General features: G+C 36.6%; 1 long non-coding RNA gene across 1 annotated transcript in view; it reads left to right on the plus strand.

Annotated features, from left to right (window-relative positions):
• The window catches only part of LOC145722479 (uncharacterized), a 151,544-nt gene extending 126,614 nt beyond the window's left edge, over positions 1–24,930 (plus strand). The window contains exon 2 of the long non-coding RNA XR_014146782.1: positions 24,818–24,930. This is a non-coding gene — a long non-coding RNA (uncharacterized LOC145722479). The remainder of the gene's footprint in view (positions 1–24,817) is intronic.
• The last annotated feature ends 250 nt before the right edge of the window (positions 24,931–25,180 follow it).

Raw genomic sequence — 25,180 nt, forward strand, 5'->3', positions numbered from 1 at the left:
CTACCATATGATCCAGCAATTGCACTACTGGGTATTTACCCCAAAGATACAAAAGTAGGGATCCGAAGGGGTACGTGCACCCCGATGTTTATAGCAGCAATGTCCACAATAGCCAAACTGTGGAAAGAGCCAAGATGTCCATCGACAGATGAATGGATAAAGAAGATGTGGTATATATATACAATGGAATATTATGCAGGAATTTTGGAATTATCTTATGAAAATATTTGGTTTTCAGATCTGTTTGGGTTTTAGAATTGTGGATAAAGATTGGAAACCTGTAGTACTGATAAAATGCATTTCAAATGCAGACTGATATTTAGAGTCAAATGAAACTATAATGCAGTTCACATTTTACACTTTCTTATTTCAATAAAATAATATCAAAAATACCTGGAGGGAAAATCTACTTAATATACCTCTTTTCTTTTTTTTCTAAATTTGGTCTTAGGATGGTGCACAAAATTCTTCCCAGTCTCAATCTAATTGAAATCACAAGAGCTTTTGAGCTTCTTAAGGCGCACTCCTTTCTTCCTTCCTTCCTTCCTCCCTCCCTTCCTCCCTCCCTCCCTCCCTCCCTCCTTCTCTCTCTCTCTTTCTTTCTTTGTTTCTTTCTTTCTTTCTCTCTCTCTCCCTCCCTCCCTTCCTTCCTTTCTCTCTCTCTCTCTTCTTCCTTCCAATTCTTTCCTTCCTTCCTTCCTTCCTCCCTCCCTCCCTCCCTCCTTCTCTCTCTCTTTCTTTCTTTCTTTCTTTCTTTCTTTCTTTCTTTCTTTCTTTCTTTTTCTTTCTTTCTTTCTTTCTTTCTTTCTTTCTTTCTTTCTTTCTTTCTTTCTTTCTTTCTTTCTTTCTTTCTCTCTCTCTCTCCCTCCCTCCCTTCCTTCCTTCCTTCCTCTCTCTCTCTCTCTCTCTTCTTCCTTCCAATTCTTTCCTACCTTCCTTCTTTTCTTTTCCTTTCCTTTCTTTTCTTTTCTTTTTCTTTCTTTTCTTCTTTTTTGACAATTAGCCCTAATCTAGAATAATCAAATTCTGTATCGCACATAAACTCTTCAGATTAAGAATTATTTAAGGATACTAAGCAAAACATATAAAGATGACCAGCAGGTAGGAGAACAGAAAACCCAACTGAGTGTGATGCTAAAGCTGCATGACATGGTCTGAACAGGACTTACAGGAAGAGCCCTGCCTACCACACAGTGGATGGAGCCCTCATCATGAACGGGAGGCTCACACCAGTGGTCATACAAACTTGTGTCTACTGGGGGATCCTGCAGGATATGTAGACAGGGATCCTCTAGCTGCTGGGGGTAATGATCCCCAATAAATGCCTATAAGCACAATGCGAGACACCCCAAGTGTAGCTCTTCTGAGCATCTGCAGCCGCGGCAATAACACATGATGAGAAAGAGGCTCTGTGTTGCTGCCTCATGGAGCATCTCCCTGGTCTAGCCTGCAGCAGAAGAATGATGTTTTTCAATCCCAACAGAAATGAATAGAAATCTGAATACTCCTTGGGTTTAAGTGAAAGAAGATCAAATGGGCAAACGACATTTTTTTTCTTATAGATATATGGACCAGGGGGATTCAATGACTGCTCTCTACTTACCTGTGTATGGTAGAGATTCCATGGATCTTGAAGTCGCTTCACTGTTTCAGATTGCCAATTTGGAACATAATTAGTTCCATCTAAAAGCTTAAAAAGTCTCATAAAAAAATAAAGGCTATTACAGCCCTAGTATCATATTTCTTTAAGGGGAGGGCTACTGGTCCCCAAACCAAGATTTTTGAATTATGGTTAATAAACATACAAATCTTATCAATCCAAATGTAAGTGAATAGATCACATTTCCCAAAGGGAAAAATAATGATACGAATGCCATTATATTTTTATTATATATTAATATGTTATTATTATTATTATTATTATTATTATACGGTCCTGTTATCTTTAGACCAGATTTTCTGTCAGAAATGGCTGTGATCAGTTCTTAAAGCAGAGGAGTCTGAAGCCTGATGACATGCCAGGAGTTGGCAGAGACCCAGAGGGCATGCTCTAGGAAGATTCTGGGAGATAGATGTGAAATTAAAAAAATGGAAAAACAGGGTTTTTTTGCCTTTGTTCACTGTCACGTACATTAAATTCCATAAGCGTTCTAGCATGCACATGTAGCTTTCTTAGGTGAAATTTAGATATGAATCATTAGAAGTTTTGAGTCTTTCTTCATAGAAGTGTATGATCTTTGAGGCAGAGGGAAAAAACAAACATGTAAAGACAACCTCAAGTCAGTAAGATACATGATTAGTTACATATGATTAGTATGTAAGTTATGGCATGAGTGATGTTGATTCTAACTAATTATCTTTGAAATCCAGACAGGGCAACTCTAGTTCATAATTGTCTCCAGGGACTCAGAGTTGGAGGAGCAGAATCATAAGGGGAGAGGACTGGACATTGGTAGGAGGGTGGGCAGGAGAGGAGAGGGGTCATTCTAGGCCGAGAGGAGTGTTGGGTGACCAGGTGAGCTGCACACAGCTAAAAAGACTAGAGTGCTCTTGTGTCTCCTCCCACAGCAGTCTCCATGTTGCGGGTGACGAGTAATTTATCTTTGGGTCTTGAAAGTAATTTGATTTCATCATTTTTGGAGGCACAGTCTTTGTTAAAAGGCACACCAATAACTTTAAAAAAGGTATTAAATTAACTGTGTATTATTTACCGCAAGTGTATTTCTCTGGTATAAATCTGCCTGATTTATGCAGCAGGATGAGAATTTTTATTGCCATTATATATTGTTTGGGGATGAAGGTTACAATCTGTCACAATATCTCTTTGAGTCCAAATTCTGGCTAATTAATTCTTTTTATGATGATAAATTTCATTTTATGCTTCATTTGTATTATATTTTATCTCATAAAATATAAATGTAATAAATGTAATAATAAATGAATATAATAAATATAATATAAACAAATAATTATTTTATGATTCACTTTCATCATATGATTCATATTTTAGTGGGTGTTTCTGATAATGTGCTAGGTTTCCTAATATTTATTTTTAATAAAAAAGAGATTGCTGAATTGATTGTGTTAAGGTATAGTGTAGTGTTTAAGAACAGATCAGAAAGGCTGGGATTTCAATTGCTGGTTCACCGGCATCTCTATGATTTGGGCAGGTTATTTAACTTCCCCAGACCTCAATTATCTTATTTGTACAATAGAAATAGTCACAGTAGCTACACTTGCTCTGAAGGTGAAATGAAGTAAGACATGTAGTTGCACTGCCTGACCCATAAGATATTTTCAATAAGTGCTGATTAGTTCTGTTGTGATTGTTGTGCAGATGTTGATTATGATGCCTTTAGTTTTAGCTGCTATAGAATCTAGTGACTTTATAAATGATTTCACTTCTTTGAGTGTTGTTTTCTCCAGTTGTACAATTTTGCTAGAAGGTCTTTCGGTTTCCTTAGCTGGAAAGTACTACGAATCCATTCTGCATTTCCACAAGCCCTTCAACAAAATCCTTAAGTGAAAAGAGAGATTACCTACAATAACGTAACAAATATGTTTTGAGATTTGGCATTTTTTCTGGGCTAAGAATAACTGCAATTCTTTGGGGTTAAAGTAATAAAAATGTAAACTCTCAGTATCTGTGGAGCTACTGAATATGCTCCATTCTTTGCAGGTTGTCCTGATTTCTTAAGAACATGGGCATTCAGAATAAACCGTATTAATACCTTGAAATGACATAATCAACATTAGTATTTATCATATGTCATATTTTCTTATTATAGAAAGAACAGCCCTTCAGTGTTAACTGAGAAAACTTCCATTTGGAGCTATATTGGGGAGTGACTTTTTAAAGAAAATATTTTATTAAATAAAATCAATCATCACATGAGGAGCAAAACTACCATCAGCAGAGTCAGTAAGCTTAGTGGGGATATGTGTGGACTTTGGAACCAAATGCCACAGGTTCATTTCAGGATACCCCTTGCTGTCCCTTTGGGCAAATTGTTTAACCTCTCTATATAGTCCTTGCTGTCTAAAATTCTGCATATATAAATATAGTAAAAATATATAAAACAGCTTTATTGAGATAGAATTCACATCACATACAATTTGCCCATTTGAAGTGTACAAGTCAATGGCTTTTAAATATATTCACAGAGTTTTGCAATGTTTGCCACAACCAATTTTAGAACATTTTCATTACCCTCAAAAGAAATCTCATACCCAATAGCAGTCACTGTCTGTTCCTCCAACCTAATCAGTCGTAGGCGGCGACTACCCTACTGTTTTAATAGCTTTGCTAATTCTGGATATTTCCTATGAATGAAATCATGTGAAATACATCTTTTGTGTCTAGTTTATTTCATTTAGCATAGTATTGACAGGGTTCATCTATGCTGTAGTATTTATCAGCAGTTAATTCCTTTTTATTGTCAAGTAATATTTCTTTGATGGATATATTATATTTTATTTACCCAGTCATCAGTTAATGGACATTTGGGTTATTTCCACCTTTTGGCTATTTATAAACGTCTCTCTAAGTTTTTGTGTAAACATGCATTCTCATTTCTCTTGAGTATATACCTAGGAGTGGAATTGCTGGATCACATGGTAACCCTATATTTAATCTTTCAAGGAAGCACCAGACTGTTTTCCAAAAATACTGCATCATTTTACATTCCTACCAGCAGTGTACACGGGTTTCAATTTCTCCACATCCTCACCGACACTTGCTATTACCTGCCTTTTTGATTATAGCCATCATAGTGGTGTGAAGTGGTATCTCATTATGGTTTTAATTTGCCTTTCCCTGGTAGCTAGTAATCTTGAGCATCTTTTATGCGTTTATTGTCCATTTGTATGTCCTTGGATAAATGTCTGTTCAGATCCTTTGTCCATGTTTAAATTGGGTTATTTCTTTAATATCATAAGTTTGAGATAATTATGTGAGTGCATTAAGTACTTAGAATGGTGTCTGGTATGCAGTAGATGTGCAATAATATTAAGTATTAGTATTATAACCTCATTTAAAATTATGCTACTTCACTGAAAAGCCTACGAAACTTAAAGGCTTTATTTTGAGAAAAAGAGATGACTAAGGGAACTCAACTGCAAAGAGGAAATGAACTTGATTTTTATTGTTCCTTATTCAATTTAATTGTTTTCTCCCCAGGGATTATTGTAATGGGCTTAATTAAAATAAATTAATAAGAGTTTTTGTACTTTTCTTTCTTTAAAATAAATCCAACTTACTAGTTGAAAGCCATCCTAAAAATAAACTGTTGCTATATAGGGTAGAGAAAAGCAATTCAATGAATAGATTTGTTTATCCTGATAAAAAGATTTTTAATAATGGAAAGGAAATGCTCACTTTATGTGTATATGTTAAAAAATACAAGCTATTCTGAGAGCAAAATGTTTCACTTTAATAATTGCAACAAGTCTTCTTCTTACTATTTCAAGTTATGAGATGTTTCATTTCTATTTTATAAACTCAGAACAAGATTCTTTTTGAGAACGCTGACACATCATGGAAGGCATAGATTAAAGTCATGTTTACAGATGCAAGTTCTATCATTTTTAAAATAAAATAAGATTTCATTTTTAGCAAAATCATTTCCTGTATAACCATTATGATCACAGAAAAGAAGATGGAATAAGCATTTGGAGTCATAGAAGGTAAACAGGAATAGCCATTAGCTGCTAATGGAAAAAAGTTCAGCAGGGGCATTAAATCTGTATTACAGAGCCACCAATTTGTATTTTATCATATTGATAATGAATGCCAACATTACCATTGAAGCGAAACTGGGCATTCTCCCTTTAATCCCAATAGAGAGTTTAAATCAATAATGCCCACATTATCCATCTACGTGCATATCTATATATGCACATGTACTTTTAAACTACGAAATCATATAATGTGTTTCACTTTCATTTCAAATCTTTAACACAGTGATGTACTTCTCTGTTCTTCCAATCAATTTATTCTGTTAGTGTTTTTCAGCATTTTAAATCCCTGAGCTAAGTCAATAATGTTGATTACTTACCATAAGCACTGTAAACGCTATTCTAATACAGGTTATTTGCAATTTGACATCCTCATCTATATGCATTATTCTGCTAGGAAAATTAAATGAAACCCTTGATTTAGAATCTGAAACACTTAGAAGTAATGATCCTGTTTACTGATTGACTGAAGTTGTGGTTTTTAAGCACTACTTAATAGAGGAAACAAAAAGCAATATTCAAATAAAATGGAAGCATCTGAGTTACTTTAGAAAGCATTCATAGTCAAAAAATAATAGGCTTTTATTTTATTTTTCCCTGCTTATGCCTCAGTGCTGCTTAGCCAACAGTTATTTAGCTCAGTATTACCCATTTTTTTGAGATGCACGATCTTTCCAAACTTAAATTTAATGAATCCTATCTAAAAGCAATTCTAAGATTAGAACATTATTTGCATAAATCAAGTTTTCTGTTACATATTTGTTTAAAATACATTATTAAAATGTACTTCTAAAATATCTTTAATATGTATCTTTTAAAAAGGGTTAGTTTTATTTACAATCTAACTTATCTTTTACAATATTATGTATATGACATTACAGGGGCATTTATCATAGATCACCTTCTTTCCACGTTCAGTGAGATACTATAATGTTTATGGATATTTGTAGAAATTAAAAAAAAATTGCAGAAAAGCCTTCCATGAAAATTGAAGCAACATTTAAAATGCCTTTGTCTTCTTTATCTTCTGTCTATATAGTTGGTCTCAATCTTCTATTTCAAACGGGAATATCATCTAAAATCAACCATTCACATTCAATTGCACCAGGTGTAGTTAGATATTCAGCATTTGACTTAGTCTCATGGATCCATTGAAAACTGGAAAGGAGTAAACTTATTTCAGAGAAGACAAAATAAAAATAAAGCTCCCAAAGTATAGTGTTTTGAGTTGAACAAAATGTAAATAACAAAATAATTGAAGAAATAAAATAATTGAAGAAATCTATTTGGTTCTAAATAATTTCTTGTATAAAGGATTAATTTACATTGAGTTGAACATTTGAGTTTACTGATAATTCCAAACAGTAAAATATCTTTTGTCTCTGCGACTAGTATCTTCCAGTTGAAGTACATTAGACAAAATAGAGGTATTATGCATTATTTTGAATATTTGCTGCCATAAAAATTAAGTAGACTATCAAATACTTGAAATAATTAAAATACTAATTAGTATTTTAAAACTACAGATATGATCTATAATATCTAGTTTGTGTAGTTTTAATTATTTTTATTGTCAATTTCATTAATTTTACTTTAATTTTTTTTAAAAAATAATTGACATCCATAGTGGAGACATGAAGACAATTTACATGCAAGTATTTACATTTTGGCAATAAAAAAAAATATGGGTAGATAGTCTTCAGGAGGATACCTTTGAGGGAAATAAGCAGTTTTAACTTAGGGCGACGAAGAGCAAACATTTCTCCTCTCTCTCATTAGGCTGCTGTAAAGATTAAAGGAAGAACTTTAATATGGCAAAGTGGAATGACTGCTCACTAAGTCAGGGAGTGATAGACAAACGTTGTCATTGAACTTTACCTGTAATGTATAATGTTGGAAGGATTTGAAGGATGATTTTGCTTTGTGTTTTAATGTACTACTTGTTCAGTTGGACATTCAAGGGATATACTGTATTAGAACAAGAAGCTGGAATTTAAAGTACATACTATACAAACACACATGTATGTATGTGTGCATATATATTTAATTTTGAAAATGTTGGGTCAAGAAAACAAAGACTTAGAATAAATACATCAAACCTTTCTAAAACAATTCAAAAGTTAAACAGTGTAAATTAGGACATGCTTTACACACATACACACATGCCTGTGTAAAGTATATTTCCAATTTCTAACAGGGTGGGTCAAGAAACTGAAGGTTTAGTATAAATAAGTCAAACCTTTTTAAAACAAACAATTCAGAAGTTAAACGGGTTAAATTAGGACATGCTTAGTGGATGATGACAAGTATTTCTTTTCAACACTATTAATGGAAAAAAAATAAGATAGGAGACACCTAACCTGTACTTTAGGCTTTGAAGTGGAAATGCCTGTAGGGGTTCTGTATTTTGTTAAGTACTTAGAGTACTTAACATGTCTAGAGTACTTATCATGTCCAGGAGATTAAGTCCTGATTAAACTCCTATCGGTAGAATTCAGATACGTGATCTGGTAGGACAAGAGCTCTAATCAAGTGCTCTTGTTTGTCTGTCATTGGCTCAATATCAGATACAATCAGTCACCCTTTCTTCTCTTCCAAACACAGCTCCTTCAACTTTGGTTGTTTATAAATTAAATTTGAAAGTACTTGTTTCAGCTAGGTGTACGGATTCCATCTATCCGTGCTTAGGTAAGATTATGGCATGGAATAATAAGGACAGATACTAGGCTAGAAGATGCCTATAAAGATTAAGTTATTTCCGCCCTTTCCCAACAATTAGCAACACTAGACTGTTTAGCAGAGATCAATTGTAATTGAGGAACTGCGAAAGGGCAATAAACAAATTACTGGTGCTTTCACCGAAGTCTGAAGCCTGTTGGTTTACAGAACCTCTGTTATTTAATCCAGAAGCCCTGTAGGTTGTAAATTATCCATTACAGTTGTCACTAGGCCCTTAAACAGAAGTTATGTACTAGTTTAAAGACACAGGAAAAGAGAGTCTCCTGGTCTTTGTCTCACACAAAACACACTGTATAGAGTTGGATCAATTTAAAATTAAACACTAAGCTTTTCAAGTGATGTAAAAAAGTTTAGAGGTTCAGTAGGATAAATGAGAAAATATAATTGGGCCTATTCTTCTAACTAAAACTCTGATCCAGAAGCTTTATATATATATATTCTGTCTGGAAGTTGTGCACCAGAATTTTACTTATGGTTAATATTGGCCTTTCTAGTGTTTGTTTGTTTTCAGTGAATGTGTATCATCAAAAAAAAAAAAAAGTAATTTTATGTGTAGAATGGATGAAAGTATGTTAACAGGTGCTTGTGTTTTTTTTAAACTGTAACTTCACTGAGGTAGATATACTTTGTTTAATTTTCTTTTTTTTTTAAAGATTTTTATTTATTTATAAATATTTATAAAGATTTTATTTATAAAGATTTTATTTATTTACTTGAGAGAGAGAATGAGAGCATGAGAGGGGGGAGGGTCAGAGGGAGAAGCAGACTCCCCGCCGAGCAGGGAGTCCGATGCGGGACTCGATCCCGGGACTCCAGGATCATGACCTGAGCGGAAGGCAGTCGCTTAACCAACTGAGCCACCCAGGCGCTCCTTTGTTTAATTTTCATAAGAAATATTTTATAGAGTACCTTTCATAAAGTAGCAAACTTAAGTTTCCATATTCTTAATGGAAAATTCCTTTGGCTGAAGAAAACTCTCTTATATATGCTACAATTAGTTCACTTAGTTGTGAATTTCCCCTTTTACTGACCAGACGCTTCACTTTAAGGACATTCATCCTTAATAATAATTTATAAAGGATAAAAGAACTTAATAGATATGCTCCTTAGAAATGTGTCAATAATCATGATAGTAAAATGACAATATTTCCACAAATAAGCAAAATGGGTATGCTAGATAAAATCTATAGCATTGCTTAGCATATTCCTTCTGTGTTCCATAATGTAAAACTTGAGATGCCACTTCTCTTTTATAAGTGATTGAAGAAGAGCCATCTGTCATCTCCAGCAAATTCTGCTCTACCCTTTGCTTTTATTTCCCCAGCAGATCTTAATAGAAAAAAAAAAATTTCATGGAAATGAGAAAAAACTTGGTGACAGAAGCAACCCTTTGGAATAGGGGCAAAATCCTTTTCTCTAATTTGTGCTGCAGGCTTTTCTCTTTTTTCTTGTTTTTTAATAAATTTTTTTTCTGCATATTCTTTTCTCATCTAATATACAGACTTGCTGTTTATTGAGGTGTAAGTTTTGTTTGTCAAATGAGTATCTGCACAATTGGGAGTCACAACAGATATGTGACAAGTCATCCTGGGAATAGACAATGCAAAGTATTACCACAATTTGCAATATAGATTTTTGTTTTATTACAGCAGAATAGAATAAGTAGTCCAAAGTAATTTTTTTAAAAAGAGAAATTTCTGGGCTTTTGTATGTTGACTATGTCTGGGGGAAAGGTACAAACTGGATGTCAGCATGGCCAAGAAGGCTGTTGTAACCCCCAGAGGTCTTAATGGTTATGAGTGGCTGCACATTAAATTTAAGTGGGATGGTCCACGTTGATTATGAAGATGGTCGAACAGATTATGTGAACAGAGTGGGGCAATCTATCGTCCTACTAATTATATATGAATCTCTTTACTGGACCAATGTGGGTGCCCATTTAATTAAATTAGTCATGTGAGTGCCATCTTTTCACTTTGGTTGTATTATTTGCCCCAAATTATTATCAGATGGCTTCCATGAACTACTTACAGAGTCTCAGGAAGAAGTAAGATGCACATTTTATTGTCTATTGATGAAAAGTCTTTGATAATTCTGAGCAAAAAAGAGATGCCTTCGTCTTCTTTCTTCCTCCTCTACATCCTCCTTCTCCTCTTCCTTCCTACAGAAGTAATAATAATAATGATGATCATAAATAATAAGCAATAGTAGTAGTTTCTCTTTTAAAGTAACTAAGATTTTACTTCCATTTAAAAAGTAGACAGGCTATCTTCAATTGCATCTACCTTGGAAAATATTTTCCTTATCAAATAATAATTTTTTACCAAATAAATATTTCACTTGGTAAAGTTCAAATAGGTTAAGAAGAAATTTACAAACCAAATGTTTGTTTTATTCAGATGTGTTTAGAGTGGAAAGACAAATTTTGATCATTGTGGCAAAAGACTACCTTGCTGTGTGAGCACAACAAAGTCCACTGCATTGCTGTTAAGGACTAGCCCCATGGTCCCTGCAAGGTGTTCTTTCATGCCAGCGATGTCTAATCATTAGAAATTGAGCAGACTGTTAGCATGAATTTGCCTGATTAGGAAGTAAACAAACATTTCATACAGCAAAAGCTTCAAAAGCATTCTCTGCTGATCTGTCCTGACAATACTAAATTTGTCAATGGCTAAAGACTGACAAAACCGTATTTTCTTAATGACACAATTTGACAATGGATTTTTTGCAATTTTAATTCTGAGAGACCTTCTGAATGGTGTAGTGCATATGCTAAATCATTAAGATGTCTAGAACACTTTGATCTTATGGGGAGACACCTGAATAGCATATCTGGTATTGATAGTTTATGATCTGTCTTCATAAAGGAAAATATGAAGTATGTGGCTATATACTTACATAAAATAGAGATTTAGGTTGAGATAGTGACTTTACAACTCAATTTTTCAATTGTGACATCTATACTGATTAATGAATTCAAGAAGGTTCACGTAGTTGTGATTCATTAAACTATCAGCATTTGTTCATTTCTTAATTTAATTCTTAGTAACTTTTTAAAAGTTTTCATGCATAATTGTGATGATTTTTTAAACTAAAAACATAAAAGTGATGATTTTTTAAACTAAAAAGTAACATTAAAAATCAACAAAGTGGGGCGCCTGGGTGGCTCAGCCGGTTAAGTGTCTGCCTTCGGCTCAGGTCATGGTCCCAGGGTGCTGGGATCGAGCCCCGCATCGGGCTCCCTGCTCAGTGGGCAGCCTGCTTCTCCCTCTCCCTCTGCCTGTCTCTCTGCCTACTTGTTCTCTCTCTCTCTGTCAGATAAATAAATAGGATCTTTAAAAAAAAAAAAATCAACAAAGGATAAAATGGTAGTAATTTGATTCATTTACTATGATTCTCTGCCTCATGGAAAGAAAACTACTAGTAAAACAATCTCAGAACTGGCAAACTTTTAGTGTTTGTTTATCTATAAAAATGCTTTTAATCTGTTTGTTATATATATATATATATGTTATATATGTTATATATCCAAAGTGCATTCATTCTTTGGCAAAATCCCTGATTTTTAAAGGATGATTCCAAATCCCAGGAAAGTTTTAAATTGCATAAAGAGAGACCAGTGAGACTTTAAACTATGTTCTTTTTTTTTAGATCAGGTAAGGCAGAACCAATTATTTGCCTCAAGCTGGAGGAACCCTGGAATGTCACTTCCCAGAATCCTATGAGGCTAGAAGAAGTTATTTTCCCTTGACATCCATTTCCAGCTCAGAGAAGTCCAAGGTCAACCCCTAGAGATGCCTGACATCAGATTGAATACAGAGCTTGATATCACAAACTTGTAGGTGCATCTGGGTAGCAGAGCCTGGTCATTTCAGCCCCAGTGGTCTGAGAATCTTCTCACATACTATTGACCCTGAATTAAGAATTTAAGAATTCCTCCACATTACTCAGATAATCTGAAATAAGTCTCCTTGACATTTTTTTTCAGTCAAGGGGTCCTGGAGCAAATGGCACAGTGGACTCCATTCCTGAGCAGCTTAAGGAAATTTTTGAATATCGCTGCCTGATGCTAATGGGAAATCTATGTTGTCAGTTTACTGGAAGAAGATCAGAAGTGTCTCAGCAGATAGAGGATCCAGAATTAGCCATTGAAGAATCAGGGTTACTTTTAACCCTCTAAGAGCTCAAATTCTCTCTCAAATAGATGGCACTGAGCCCCTTGGAAGTGCCATTCTTGGATCCCCAGTCTACCCTTTGGAATGGCCTTATATGTAGTGATAGGTCCAGAGAATGTAACAATGATTTCTCAACCATCTTTTGACAAAGTCCCCAATGATACTTGTGTATCTAAATGAAAATGAGGAGCCATTAGGATCTAAGATGGACATTTCAGAGGCTTTCTTAGATATTCTGGAGAAAGTGAGGGTTTTTACTCAGGACTTCTTTATTAACTTGTCAAAATGCTGAGCTGTATATTTTGGCTAAGATGACCTGAAAGTCCATCCTCTAGGGGGATGATGGCTCAGCAGCAAAGAAGACCAGAGGGAGCTGGGAAGGTCAATTAAAATATATTTTAAAAAGTTACTTGATGCCAAGCACTAGCTAGGTTATTCTCACAACTCTATCATGTCTTCATTAAGGAAAGGGGAAAAAACCCAAAGCACTTTATGACTATAATAGTGATCATAACAAACAAAAATACATTTGATGTTAAAGGAAGTAAAACTAAGTAGCTCACAATCAAACTTTTTTTTTTTTTTTTTTTGACAGAGAGAGACATAGAGAGAGAGGGAACACAAGCAGGGGGAGTGGGAGAGGGAGAAGCAGGCTTCCCGCAGAGCAGGGAGCCCGATGTGGGGCTCGATCCCAGGACCCTGGGACCATGACCCGAGCCGAAGGCAGACGCTTAACGACTGAGCCACCCAAGCGCCCCTAAAAGTCACAATCAAACTCTTGAAACCCTTCTTAACATGCTGTTGGATCAGGGATTTTATAAACTCCTATCATTTTCCTGCTGGCAGTTACCTTTAGGTCATCAGTTGAGCTTGAGACTGCCGATGCAAATCATTCCTCCTGATCTCACTGAAGTCCCTGTGGGCACTTGACTCTTTTTATAGAAATAAGGGGTAGCTTATTGAGCCTGGAGAAAAGCCAGTGGTATGTCAGGAGTTTGTGAAAATCCCAAGGGCAAAGATGTGAAGTCTCACGTGGAGAGATGGGTTTTTTAAAACTGAGCTGGAACAGACAAAGTAGCAGGGTTGGAAAAAGCCTCCTCTGACAGATTTTTTGATGGCAAACTCTATGTTATTTTAGAATGGGAATAGTGACTAACCAAACCTGGCTGATATCACTCTATCCTTAACAGCAAACCTTCATGCTCAGAAGTTGCGGTATGAATACTTGATAAGGCATTGCATGAGAAGTTAGAGAGAGGGTCAGGAACTGGGCAGAAGAGAGTGTGGGTCTCCCAGACCCCCTCACTTAAGAGTTTTTGATTCTGGACGGGATGGCTATGCTAAGCTAGCAAACAAAGTCACCAGGGTTAAGGACTTCCTCCACTCCGTCACAAGTTCCGTTGTGATTTAGTGCAAAGCACACTCTACTGCCCTCTCAGGAGCGACGAGCTGCATTAGACTGTAGACTGTGAAATTGACCCATGTTAGTGTTGCTGAAATGGTAAGAACTTCAAACTCCTTTCTTGAAGATGTCAAGCTCAGTCTCTGCACACAAAAGGGATCGTGTGACAGCATTAGTTCTTACTTTCTTGATTTGGAATCTAATAAGGGCTTATCTCAATATAAAAGACAGTATCATCATCTGGAACACCAGAAATTATTAAAAATTAATTTCATATTTTTTGCAGTTTTCTTGGGAGCATCAAAATCAAGGCGGAGTTAGTATGGAACAGTTCCGTGCAAGCACTGTGATCTAGGGAGTCTGCCATTTCTTCTGCTATGGCCGAGTACATAATCACTCCCAACCGTGCTGATCACATTTTAGGTTTAGACCTCATTTGCATAATACATAAGCATGCAGAAAACATCCTAGAGGGCAAATAAGCACATCAAGAGAGAACAAGAAGAAACACTGAGAATTATTATTTTATTCATTTTACTCGTCTTTTTTTGGATCCCCGATTTGGAGCGCAAGCGAAGCCACCAAATACTTTTTTTTCACGAGCCCTTTCTTTCTTTTTTTTTTTTTAAGATTTTTTCTTTATTTATCTGACAGAGAGACAGCGAGAGAGGGAACACAAGCAGGGGGAGTGGGAGAGGGAGAAGCAGGCCTCCCGCTGAGCAGGGAGCTCGATGCGGGGCTCGATGCGGGGCTCGATCCCAGGACCCTGGGACCACGACCTGAGCAGAAGGCAGACGCTTAACGACTGAGCCACCCAGGCGCCCCTCTCACGAGCCCTTTCAAAAAGAATGCATCCAGTATACTAAAGTCTAATCCAGTTACTTTCACTCATTTCCCATTTGTAAACTAGTCTGTGGCTTCCATCTTCACGAGTATAATTCCTAGTGTTTTGGGGAAGTTCCTTGGGAGATGCTTCAACATGAGCATGTTATTTCAGAGCACTCACATCCAAATAGGTTCTAGAAAATGTCATCCACTCAGCTTTTAACCATTCTTATTAATTAAGAAGCACAAAGGCAATGCTTAGTCAATCATGGCTCCTTTTTAGAATGTTGCCCTATGTTTTTTTGCATGTTTCAAGAGTTTTCATCCATATCATGGTGTCACACTTTTGTGACCAAAAAAGAATAATAAAAGTTTCAGAACTTAAGCCAACAAATAAAAAGATCTAGTAATTGCCAGAGGTCACCAGACTTCTTTCTTTCTTTCTTTCTTTCTTTCTTTCTTTCTTTCTTTCTTTCTTTCTTTCTTTCTTTCTTTCTTTTCTTTTTTCTTTCTTTCTTTCTTTCTTTCTTTCTTTCTTTCTTTCTTTCTTTCTTTCTTTCTTTCTTTCTTTCTTTCCTTCCTTCCTTCCTTCCTTCCTTCCTTCCTTCCTTCCTTCCTTCCTTCCTTCCTCTCTCTCTTTCTCTCTCTGTCTCTTTCTTTTTTTCTTTCTTTTGTGCCAACTGGAGTAGGATAGAAGCTAGAGGAAAGAATATTTTAAGAGCAAATCTTTAGGCAAGTAGTGACAAAATCCTTGTCCTTGAAGCTTATATAGATAACTTTCTAGTGTTTTTTTAACCTTTTTTCTCCCCTCCTCAGTCCCCTCAGCAATGAGGCATGTCACTCCACTCGTTCACATCCATCTTTTTTTATTGATGTCCACTTTGGTGTCTGTACAGGTCATCAATTTTGCTGCCTCTTAGGCAGCCAGTGGGAATGTACAAGTTAAGTCACTGGACTTTGTGTGTCGAGCTTGAGGAGAAGGGAAAGGGAGGAAGTGTCAGCTTTCTTTAGCACTAACAGTCCCAATCAGATACTGGTACTGGGCCTCATAAATCTTGTGGCTGACCCAGGTGAACCCTCCGGCTCAGCGCTCATTGAAAACTGATCAGGCCTCTGCTTAGCTTAACAGGCTGTTCTCAGTGACAAGTGAAGGGTTCAACAAATGCACAAAACAGATATATATTAGTTGAAAAACTAATGGCTTTTAAAAGAATGTTTGACAATTGTTTAAGGCTGTCTGTAGACATTATACTGATAAATGACCGACGTGGCATGATACCAAAGTGGAGCTGCTTAGGAGGACACCAACTTAAAGTTTGTTTTTTCTTTCTCTTTTGGTCATCTAGGTGTGGACTCCGTAAGCAGCACATCCCCAGACCTGGGTAAATACCTGTGCTGCATAAATTTAACCTTGCCGTCGAAGTGGAATTAAAAAGATTCTGAGACTGCCCTCAGTGACCTGCAATTGACCGCTTGAACTCCTAAGTTAGGGTCAGTTGGGGCCCAGAATAAGAGGTCAGAAGCTGGTCAGCTTTCTCTAGCCCTAACATGCTGAATGGGAAGACTTTATAGCTGTGATTTATGCGATTTGCCGAGACAGGTTAAGGAGACCTTAAAACACACCACGGGGCTCGCTTTCACGGGGACACCCTCCTCTTGGAAAATAAATTCTGATTGTCCAGCGGGAAAGCTCTTGGGGATATGCCTTGAAGTATTTTACCCTCTGTGTCTACAGATTCATTCCCACACTCGACCCCTGAACGTGACAGGGTTAGTGTTTCCAGATTTATTTAAACAATACAAATGCACCAAATGAAGCACTTTCAAACCTGATTAATTGCAAAGGCAGAATAACCATTGGTAATGAATTATTTGGGGGAGCAGTAAACGCCTACAAAAGTTAACTCCTAAATCAGTTGCTTCGGAGGTCCAAACACAATAAAAGCTACGATATTTAAACCTTTCCAAAGAAAATATTTTGGGATTTGTGTTTGTCTTTGAAGCCTGGTTCTTGTGAACCATATCAAGTCATTTTTTGGATAATATAGACATGAAAATTATGCTGTTTTTATTAAAGAGTAAATTTTAGAGCTCTTACAGATAAGTTCCTGTTCCTAGTCTGTGCACAGTGGAGTCAGAAACAGATCAAGACTCAGGATTTCCACTTTTACAGAAATTTGCAATGTGTGACCTTTTTTGTTTGGCTTCTACATTGGTTAACAAACCAACAATCTGATGCAACTCATGATAGAGCCATGAACTCAGCCTGAAAGCAAAGAATTGAACCCAGGTCTTTTACAGATGAAAAGCTACTTGGTGCTATAAACCTTTAAGCTACCTTTCTGCTTTTTTCACAGGGCATTTAGTGCTTCTGGGTGCATATGCATCTATAACTCAAATTGGCTCTGATTTAATAGATGCAACTCATGAGGTATTAGTCTGTAATGTGGTCTAATTTCATTTGGTAAATGAGAGAAAAAGGTAAAGCTGGGAAAGAGCCTCACTTTGAAAAATGGCTAGTGTGTAACATTCAGCAGCTAATTTCTGTGAGGGTTTTAAAGACACACTTTAAACAAGCCATATCCATGCCCCAACTAGGTGTTTATGCGTGTGAATGGGATGACTTGCTGAGTTACCTATCCATTGGTTGGGTAGCTAATAGCCAACCAAATTATGTATATAAGCTTATGTCAGGACAAGCTCAGAGCTTATAAGTTAATAAATTCTGTGGAAAAACTTTTCTGCAGAAATATTTAGCTGATTGACCTCAAGACCACTTTGTTTTATCAAGGTCACACTGATTTTTCTTTCTCTCTCTCTTTGACACTACCCGATGATGAATTTTCTTGAAAATAGGACCTGGCTATAAAAGGCACATCTTTAACAGGCCTAGAAAAGCCTCTTGTATATTTTTTGAAAAGATGTAAGATTCTACCGTGTGGGGACAGAGGGAAGCAAAGGACCCACCATCTTGCACACCTTACTATAATGTTTTGCTTCTGGTGGTAGAAAATTGATCCTCACCCAGGTTAGAGCACTTGTGGAGGCGAATGGGGCCTGTTAAAAGAGTTACTCAAGGAAATTTAAGGAAAGAACAAGAAGCTTTGAACAGGGTCTCTCCTCTCAGATCAGACTATCATAGCCTTTGTCTTCTCAGCAGCACAATTGACTTTTGCCAGTGGGTTCCCACACTTTAGTGTGGTTAAAATGTTGTTTTCCTGCTGCATTTACTCTGTTGTAAAAAGGATATCTTCATTCTTGAACAATAAAAATTAAAGCTAATGTTCCCAGTTCACTGTAAATAGCTTTTTGGAAACTCAGTTAATTAAATCTTCCATTATGAAGTATTTTCTATTACTAGAAGAAATTAAAAGTAGACAGGGAGTACAGGGCAGCCATTAATGAGGTTACTGAAGATCCAAAGGGAGGCTGCATTATGAGACTGGCTCCAGAGAAAGTCTGTGGTTAAGCAAATCCCTAAAGGAATGAAGGTTCACCGTACCAATGATCACTATTGATCAATTAGTATTTTTGAAAGCTCTTGTAGCAGTCAATGGGCAGTTTTGTCTTTTGCCCTGGGTACTAACTGTTGATTGATTCATGGATGACCTTGTTAAAAATAAACAGATAAACACCAAAAACGTGTTAGTGAGTAATGAATTAGGAATTTGGTGTATCTAGTATGGCCTTCTTAACGGCAGTTCAGTCCTTCCCATTCTGCATGGACTAAACCTCTTCAACTTTTTGTGTTATTTCTTTAATCCATGCCAACTCAGTCTGTGGGATTTCCTCATCACTTGTGTTCAAAACCATTTCTATATTGACGAATATTTGGAAGAGTTGAGTCCTTTCCAATTGCTTTTCCTGCCAACTCTGCTGGGGTTTTCTCTCTTTGGGTTAAAATTAAAATATAAAAATATGGTCTTGTTTTCTTATCATCACCAATAATTTTTGCAATCTTAAGAACATTAACTTTAGGTATTATGGCCAAATTCCAATTCAAACAACATGCAATTTGCTTTTTCCAGAATGCAAGCAATATAAATTTACTGAGAGAAAATGGTTGTCTTCTTAGTCTGCTGTGAGGCATTCCTGGCAATAAATAATTGGCCATTGTGTTCCAGACCTGAGACACAGCAAGTTGCTTACTCTTATGCTTGGCAGTTGGCTTTCTTCAACAGCTGCGGGTCACCAACAGGGGCTGGGATACCTTAAGTATGATTTCACCCCTTGTGTATTTCTCAGCTCTGCAGTTCTTGAATCTTATATTTAACTTATCTCGAAGAGACTGCCTAACAAAGGAGAAATGCTTAAACTGATAGGAGGCTAATTTTCCTGGAAAACCAATTTAATGATTGCAATGGAAATATTTTTATTAATATACTAATTCAATATTTTGAAGGTCCACAATCACAAAGACGATATCCTCACTCTTTCTTTATGTAGCCTGGACAATAGGTTGATACACTTTTCATCATTTATTCTTACGGAATAATAAGAACCAATACATTAAGGCTTAACTATGCTTGCTAAGTGTTTTTACCTGTATTAACTCTTAATCCTCGTGACAATATTAGATAGGTATCACTATTATCTTCATTGAACAGATAAGGAAACTGAGGCACAGAAATGGTGAGGCTTAAGGACAGTCAGTAATTGGTGACAGGATTTCAACTCAGGAAATCTGTCTTTGGAACCTGTGCTTACGAACATTCCATCCTACATCAAATAATTAATCTACCTAGAGACAAAGTCAGACTGGGAAAATCATGCAAGCTCCTCGACACCTTTTAGTGTCCTTTCCCAGTACCCTTCCCTTGTATTCAGGAGCAGTCTTTGCTCATCTGCTTACTTCTCTGCCACCATTTACACCTTAGCTAGCAAGAAAGAATGTAGTATTTATCATTTATCCAGTGACTAAATCCATTACATTGTGATACCTTCTTTTAAGAAATTTGTATTCATTCATTCACTCCACAAATATTTATTGAGACTTTATTGTATCCAGAAGCCATTTTTCCTTCCTTCCTTCCTTCCTTCTCCCCTCTCCTCTTTCTTTCCTTCCTTCCTTACTTCCATCCATCTCTCTCCCCCTCTCTATCTCTTTCTCTCTCTTCTTTCCTTCCACTGTCCCTAACTCTCTTCCTTCTCTCCTAATGAAGTCCAGGGGCTCCTGGATGGCTCAGTTGGTTGAGTATACAACTCTTGATTTTGGTTCAGGTCATGATCCTGGGGTCCTAGGATGGAGCCCCACATCAGGCTCCATGCTCAGTGGGGAGTCTGCTGGAGGATTCCCTCCCCTGCTCACGCACTCTCTTTCTCTCTAATAAATAAATCATAAAAAAAAAAAAGTCCAGACCTCAGCAAACAAATGGAGGAGTTGCAAGGTCTTCTCCTTACTTTTGAAATTCTGCTGAAGTACAGACTGTACTCAAGGTAAATCGTCTTTAACCATTTTGGGAAGAGGGAGACCAACAGGGTCAGGAAGTCACTCACTCCGCAAGGACCAGATAGTGCTAATCCCCTGGAGAAGCTTAAAACACACACACACACACACACACACAGATCTCTCTGAAGCCTTTACTAAGTCCTCTTGATTTTAGAGGCTTAGATTCATAGACTTGGCAGACAAGCATTTCATTCAAAGTATACCAAGTACAATGATTTCCCAGTATGAACTGGAAGAGTACTTGCCCTAACTTCTTAAGGGAATGACGGGGCATTTTTGTTAGTGTGATATAGTATTCTAGTGTTTTGCTTTTAGCTGTGCATTTTATGTGCACACTTTCAAATAAAAAGTTAATTGAAACTATCATATTTTACCAAACTTTTATGGCAGCTATCCAAAGCATGAATCACTTCATTTGAAATAATCCCAGGTTTGCAACAAGATTTGTGCTTTTAATGAACCTGGTCTAAACCATGGGTTTAATGCAGAACCAATTGAGTTAAACTTCATGCTTTCTCGGATCCTGTTGTAAATGTTTTTTATAGTTCTAATGCTTAAGAGACTTTTGTCAAACTTTTTGGTGACAAGTAGATCAAAAAACCCACAGTTATTTGGCTCTATCCTTCTCCAGATCTGGCAGAGAACAGGAATTGCAGAATGCAATTGGCAGAGCCAAATACACACAGAGACAATGTAATAACATTTCCAAAGGACAATTCCATGGGGTTCTTTGTTGAAAGCATTATTTTGTCTGCTTTCAGTGATTTACTGTTTTTTTTTTCTAGATTTTATTCCAGAGCTCAGAAAATATCAGATTTAGAAATAAGAAGAAAAAAATACAGTGCTTTATACCTTTCACAGACCATAAAACACATATAGGAAAAGACAAAAATAATAACTTAAATTGGAATTTGTTGTAATGTTACATTTTTGTGACTTTATTTTGTATTTAACTTAACTTAGGCATTTATATCCACACTTATGCCAGTAATGCCCTAAGTTTCTTCAATAACATGGAGAAAAAGCAGAATTATGTCATAAATTTAAAAGAGGTTGCAAAAAAAAAAGGAAAAGCAAAAGTGGACTTAAAATTAAAAGGACCGAGGAAAAATTGTACATGAAAAGATGTACCATATTCTTAGCTTTTAAAGAAATTCAGATTAGAAACTCAGTGAGATAATACCATACATCTATTAGAATGGCTTAAATAAAAATCTTGACAATACCAAGTGCTGACAAGACTGAAGCAAATGGAACTCTCAACAGTTTTGGCAGTTTCTTATAAATTTGAACATATACCTACCATATGAATTAGCAATATCACCCCTGATTTTTATCTATAGGAATTAAACCTTATATTGATATCATGTCTATAGTTGAATGTTGATAGAAGTTCTGAACGTTACTGTTGCAAACTGGAAAAAAAAAAAATCCCAAAGCCTTTCAATGGGTGAGTGTACAAACTATGGTATGCCCATGCTTGTGAAAGAATACTGAACAATAAAAAGGAACAAACTACTGATACATGCCACAACCTAGATGAGTCTCACAAATGATGTCATGCTGAGTGAAAGAAGCCAGCCTTAAGAGGCTACTTAATAGATGAGTCCATTTATATGACATTTGAGAGAAGACAAATATAGTGGTGGAGAACAGCTGAGGTTGCTGGTGTGGTGGTGGAGGAAGGATGTCATTATTTTGGGGATGGTGAAACTGTTTTGTGTCCTGATTGTAATGGTCCATACATGTGTTAAAATACATAGAATCATGCAACACATAAGGAATAGTAAGTCTGAAGTATTTAGGTTCAAATCTGGCCCCAGGTTTTCTAATGGGAAAAAGGAAATTTATTCAGTTACACAATTTACAAGGTCCCTAAAGGAGAAAAAAATCAGTGGGAACTCTGAGGAAGTTCAAATACTCTTCCTGTTGGTACGAGATGGGCCTTCGCAAAGGGACCATGTGTTAATCACAGGATAAGGTCCTATATGAACAATGATGAGTTTCACTGAAATGTTTTGTTTTGGGTCCCTCAATATAGGCCAATAACATCATACCAAAAGACAGCTGAGTAAATTTAATTTGAGGTGTGTCAACTCCATGTAATCTAAAAAAAAAAAAAAAAAAAAAAATCCTTCTTATTTTGCTCAATCCAGAGGTAGATTTTAACATATCCTTTCAAAACTGGCAACTTATGTCATTTCTGTGAAGCCTCCTTCATCTGTGGCAGAGTTAGGTGTGACATTTGTCTTGTTCCACAGCATCCTGTGTCCGACTTTAAAGAGAAACTGTGACTTTTTTTTTTTTTTTGACCATTTATTTGCCAATTGTTCTCACTCTACCAAATTTTTGGAAAATAGGGATTTTTTTTTAAATCTTCGTATTTCAGCAGGCTGTCTGGTATATAGGTGATGTTCTCTTAATATTTGTTGACTAAGGCAGATATGGGTGGCAGTGGTAGAAGTGGGAAGGGGTAGCGCTGAGGATGGAGAGGAAGGGCACTCATTGCGCAGCTTTCCCTCTGAGGACTAATTTGAGAAGACTCAACACACAACTGTGAAGAAGATATTGCACATGAGGCTATTGACTGGGATTTATGAACTGTGCCCAGAGAACAGCAGGATTTTTAAGGCTGTGCGGACATAACTATTCCATAATGTTTTAGAAGTAAAAACAAAAGAGTTAGGAGTCATTAAGGTGTCCACACCTTCTAGTCTGAGTCTTAAATTAATTTGCCCATTTTTCTTTTTCTTTTTTTTTTTTTGGAAGTCATTTACACTGGATGAACTGCTATGAAATTTCTCTGTGACCTTGGGAAAGTCATTTAACATTGCTAGTCCTCAAAATGCTTATCAAAGAAATGAAAGGGATTTAGTGTTCACACAGAACCAATATTTTGTTCTTCCCTGACATCTTAATAGTTTAATGAAAGCCATATTTTACAGGCTTAATATGTAGAATCTGACTTCTTTCTCTGACTTAACTGATGGGCTGTTCAATGATTTCCCTACCTCACTTGTTTTTTCTCATCAGCTTGCTGCAATATTTAAAATTCCCACCAGCATCTGCTTGGGTTCAGGATTCCCTCTATAAGGCTCCTTTTAAAATGCAAACAAATCATCTAGAGGATAGACACATAAACTCATTAATACATATTCAATATGGATTAGTGATCTTTAAAACTTAAATCCAATCAGGTCACCACCTTACTTAAAATCTTTTAGTGGCTTCCCTATGGGCTTAGGATAAAGACAAACTGCTTATTATGGCCTTTGAGCCCTTGCACATTCAATCCCCACCTTCTGCCCCATCTGTCCAGACTCACCCCCATGATACTCCTCCAGCTATAGGGCTCCAACCACTCCACCTTCCTTTAGTCTCCTGCCATCATCCTCCTCCTGCCTGCCACTTGCCATTCCCCTAGGCACTTTTCTCTAGCTTGCCTAGTTAATGCCTATTTATCTTTCACTTGCCACTTAATTGCTTTTTTTCTCAGGGCAGTGTTCTTGACCTTCATAACTAGGTCACATTTTCCTATTCCGGACTTCTGTAGCATTCTGCACCTCTGCTGAATTGTTCCTCACAGCGCTTCTCCCATGATTGTCAGATTACTATCTGTCTTCCTCACTAGATCATAAACTCCCTGAGGACAGGGATTATGTCTGCTTTTGCTTACTCTTAGGGCCTCACTGCCTATCATGAGACCTATTATGTATTATGCCTTCCATAGGTGTTTGTTGAATGAATGAATAAATAAAGAATTAAATGAATGAGTAAAAAAATATATCATCAATCTGGTCAACTCTGAGTCTTAACAAAGCACAGAACTCTGTGGGATGGGATTTAATACAGATTAAAAGCCAAAGCTTCCTAGGGACTTATTTGGATGCCCACTCCTCCCTAAGCCTGGTTTGTTTGTTGGTTTTTTTTTTTTTTGTAATTTTATTTTATTTTTTAATTTTAATTTTTTTTTGTTATGCTAGTCACCATATAGTACTTCATTAGTTTTTGAGGTAGCGTTCCATGATTCATTATTTGCATATAACACCCAATGCTCATTGCAATACGTGCCCTCCTTAATACCCATCACTGGGCTAGCCCATCCCTCCCCCCACCTTTTTTTTCTCACTTCTTCCCCTATTCCTCCTTGTTCACTCTCTTTCAGTCACAGTGGCCTCCCTGTGGTTCCTCAAACACATCAAGCATACTCTGACCTTAGGGCCTTTGGGCATTGGCCTTTTCTTCGTCGAAGTTCTCCTTCGTACTTCCACATGGCTGACTTCTTTACTCAGAAGCTGCCTTCTCAATGAGGCCCATCTTGGCCTCTCTATTTGAAAGTACAGTCCTCTCTCCCTATACTCCCCCAGCTCTATAATTGTCATCCTCTTACCATGCTTTTCTTTATTCCATAGCCATATTATCTGCTGACATCATATATAATTCATGCATTTATTATATTTATTTTTTTTTTTTTTCTGTTTCTCTTCTTAGATATAAGCCGCACGGGGCCAGATGTCTCTCTTTGGTTCATTGATATAACTCCAGTACTTACCTAGAGCACTGCCTGATGACGTGTGGTAAGTGCTCAATAAATATTTGTTGAATGGATGAAGGGAGGAAGGTGGGCAGAAACATTGTCTAGGTGAGGTATGGGATGAAAATACCAGGCAATCAGCAGTCACTAGATTCTCGATGGAGGGCAACAGGAAGGAGACAGGATTTTCTAAGACAAAGCCATCCACCCCTCCACTATGCATTAGGCCTGATCCTGCTTTTAAGTTAATGAACATTAATGGAGAAACATTCTAATTTACTTCAAAACAATTTATATGCTAGATAGGCTTATGGGCATGG

Source organism: Leptonychotes weddellii, chromosome 7 (assembly GCF_054177405.1).
Source record: "Leptonychotes weddellii isolate Sample4059 chromosome 7, ASM5417740v2, whole genome shotgun sequence".
Lineage (NCBI taxonomy): Eukaryota > Metazoa > Chordata > Mammalia > Carnivora > Phocidae > Leptonychotes > Leptonychotes weddellii.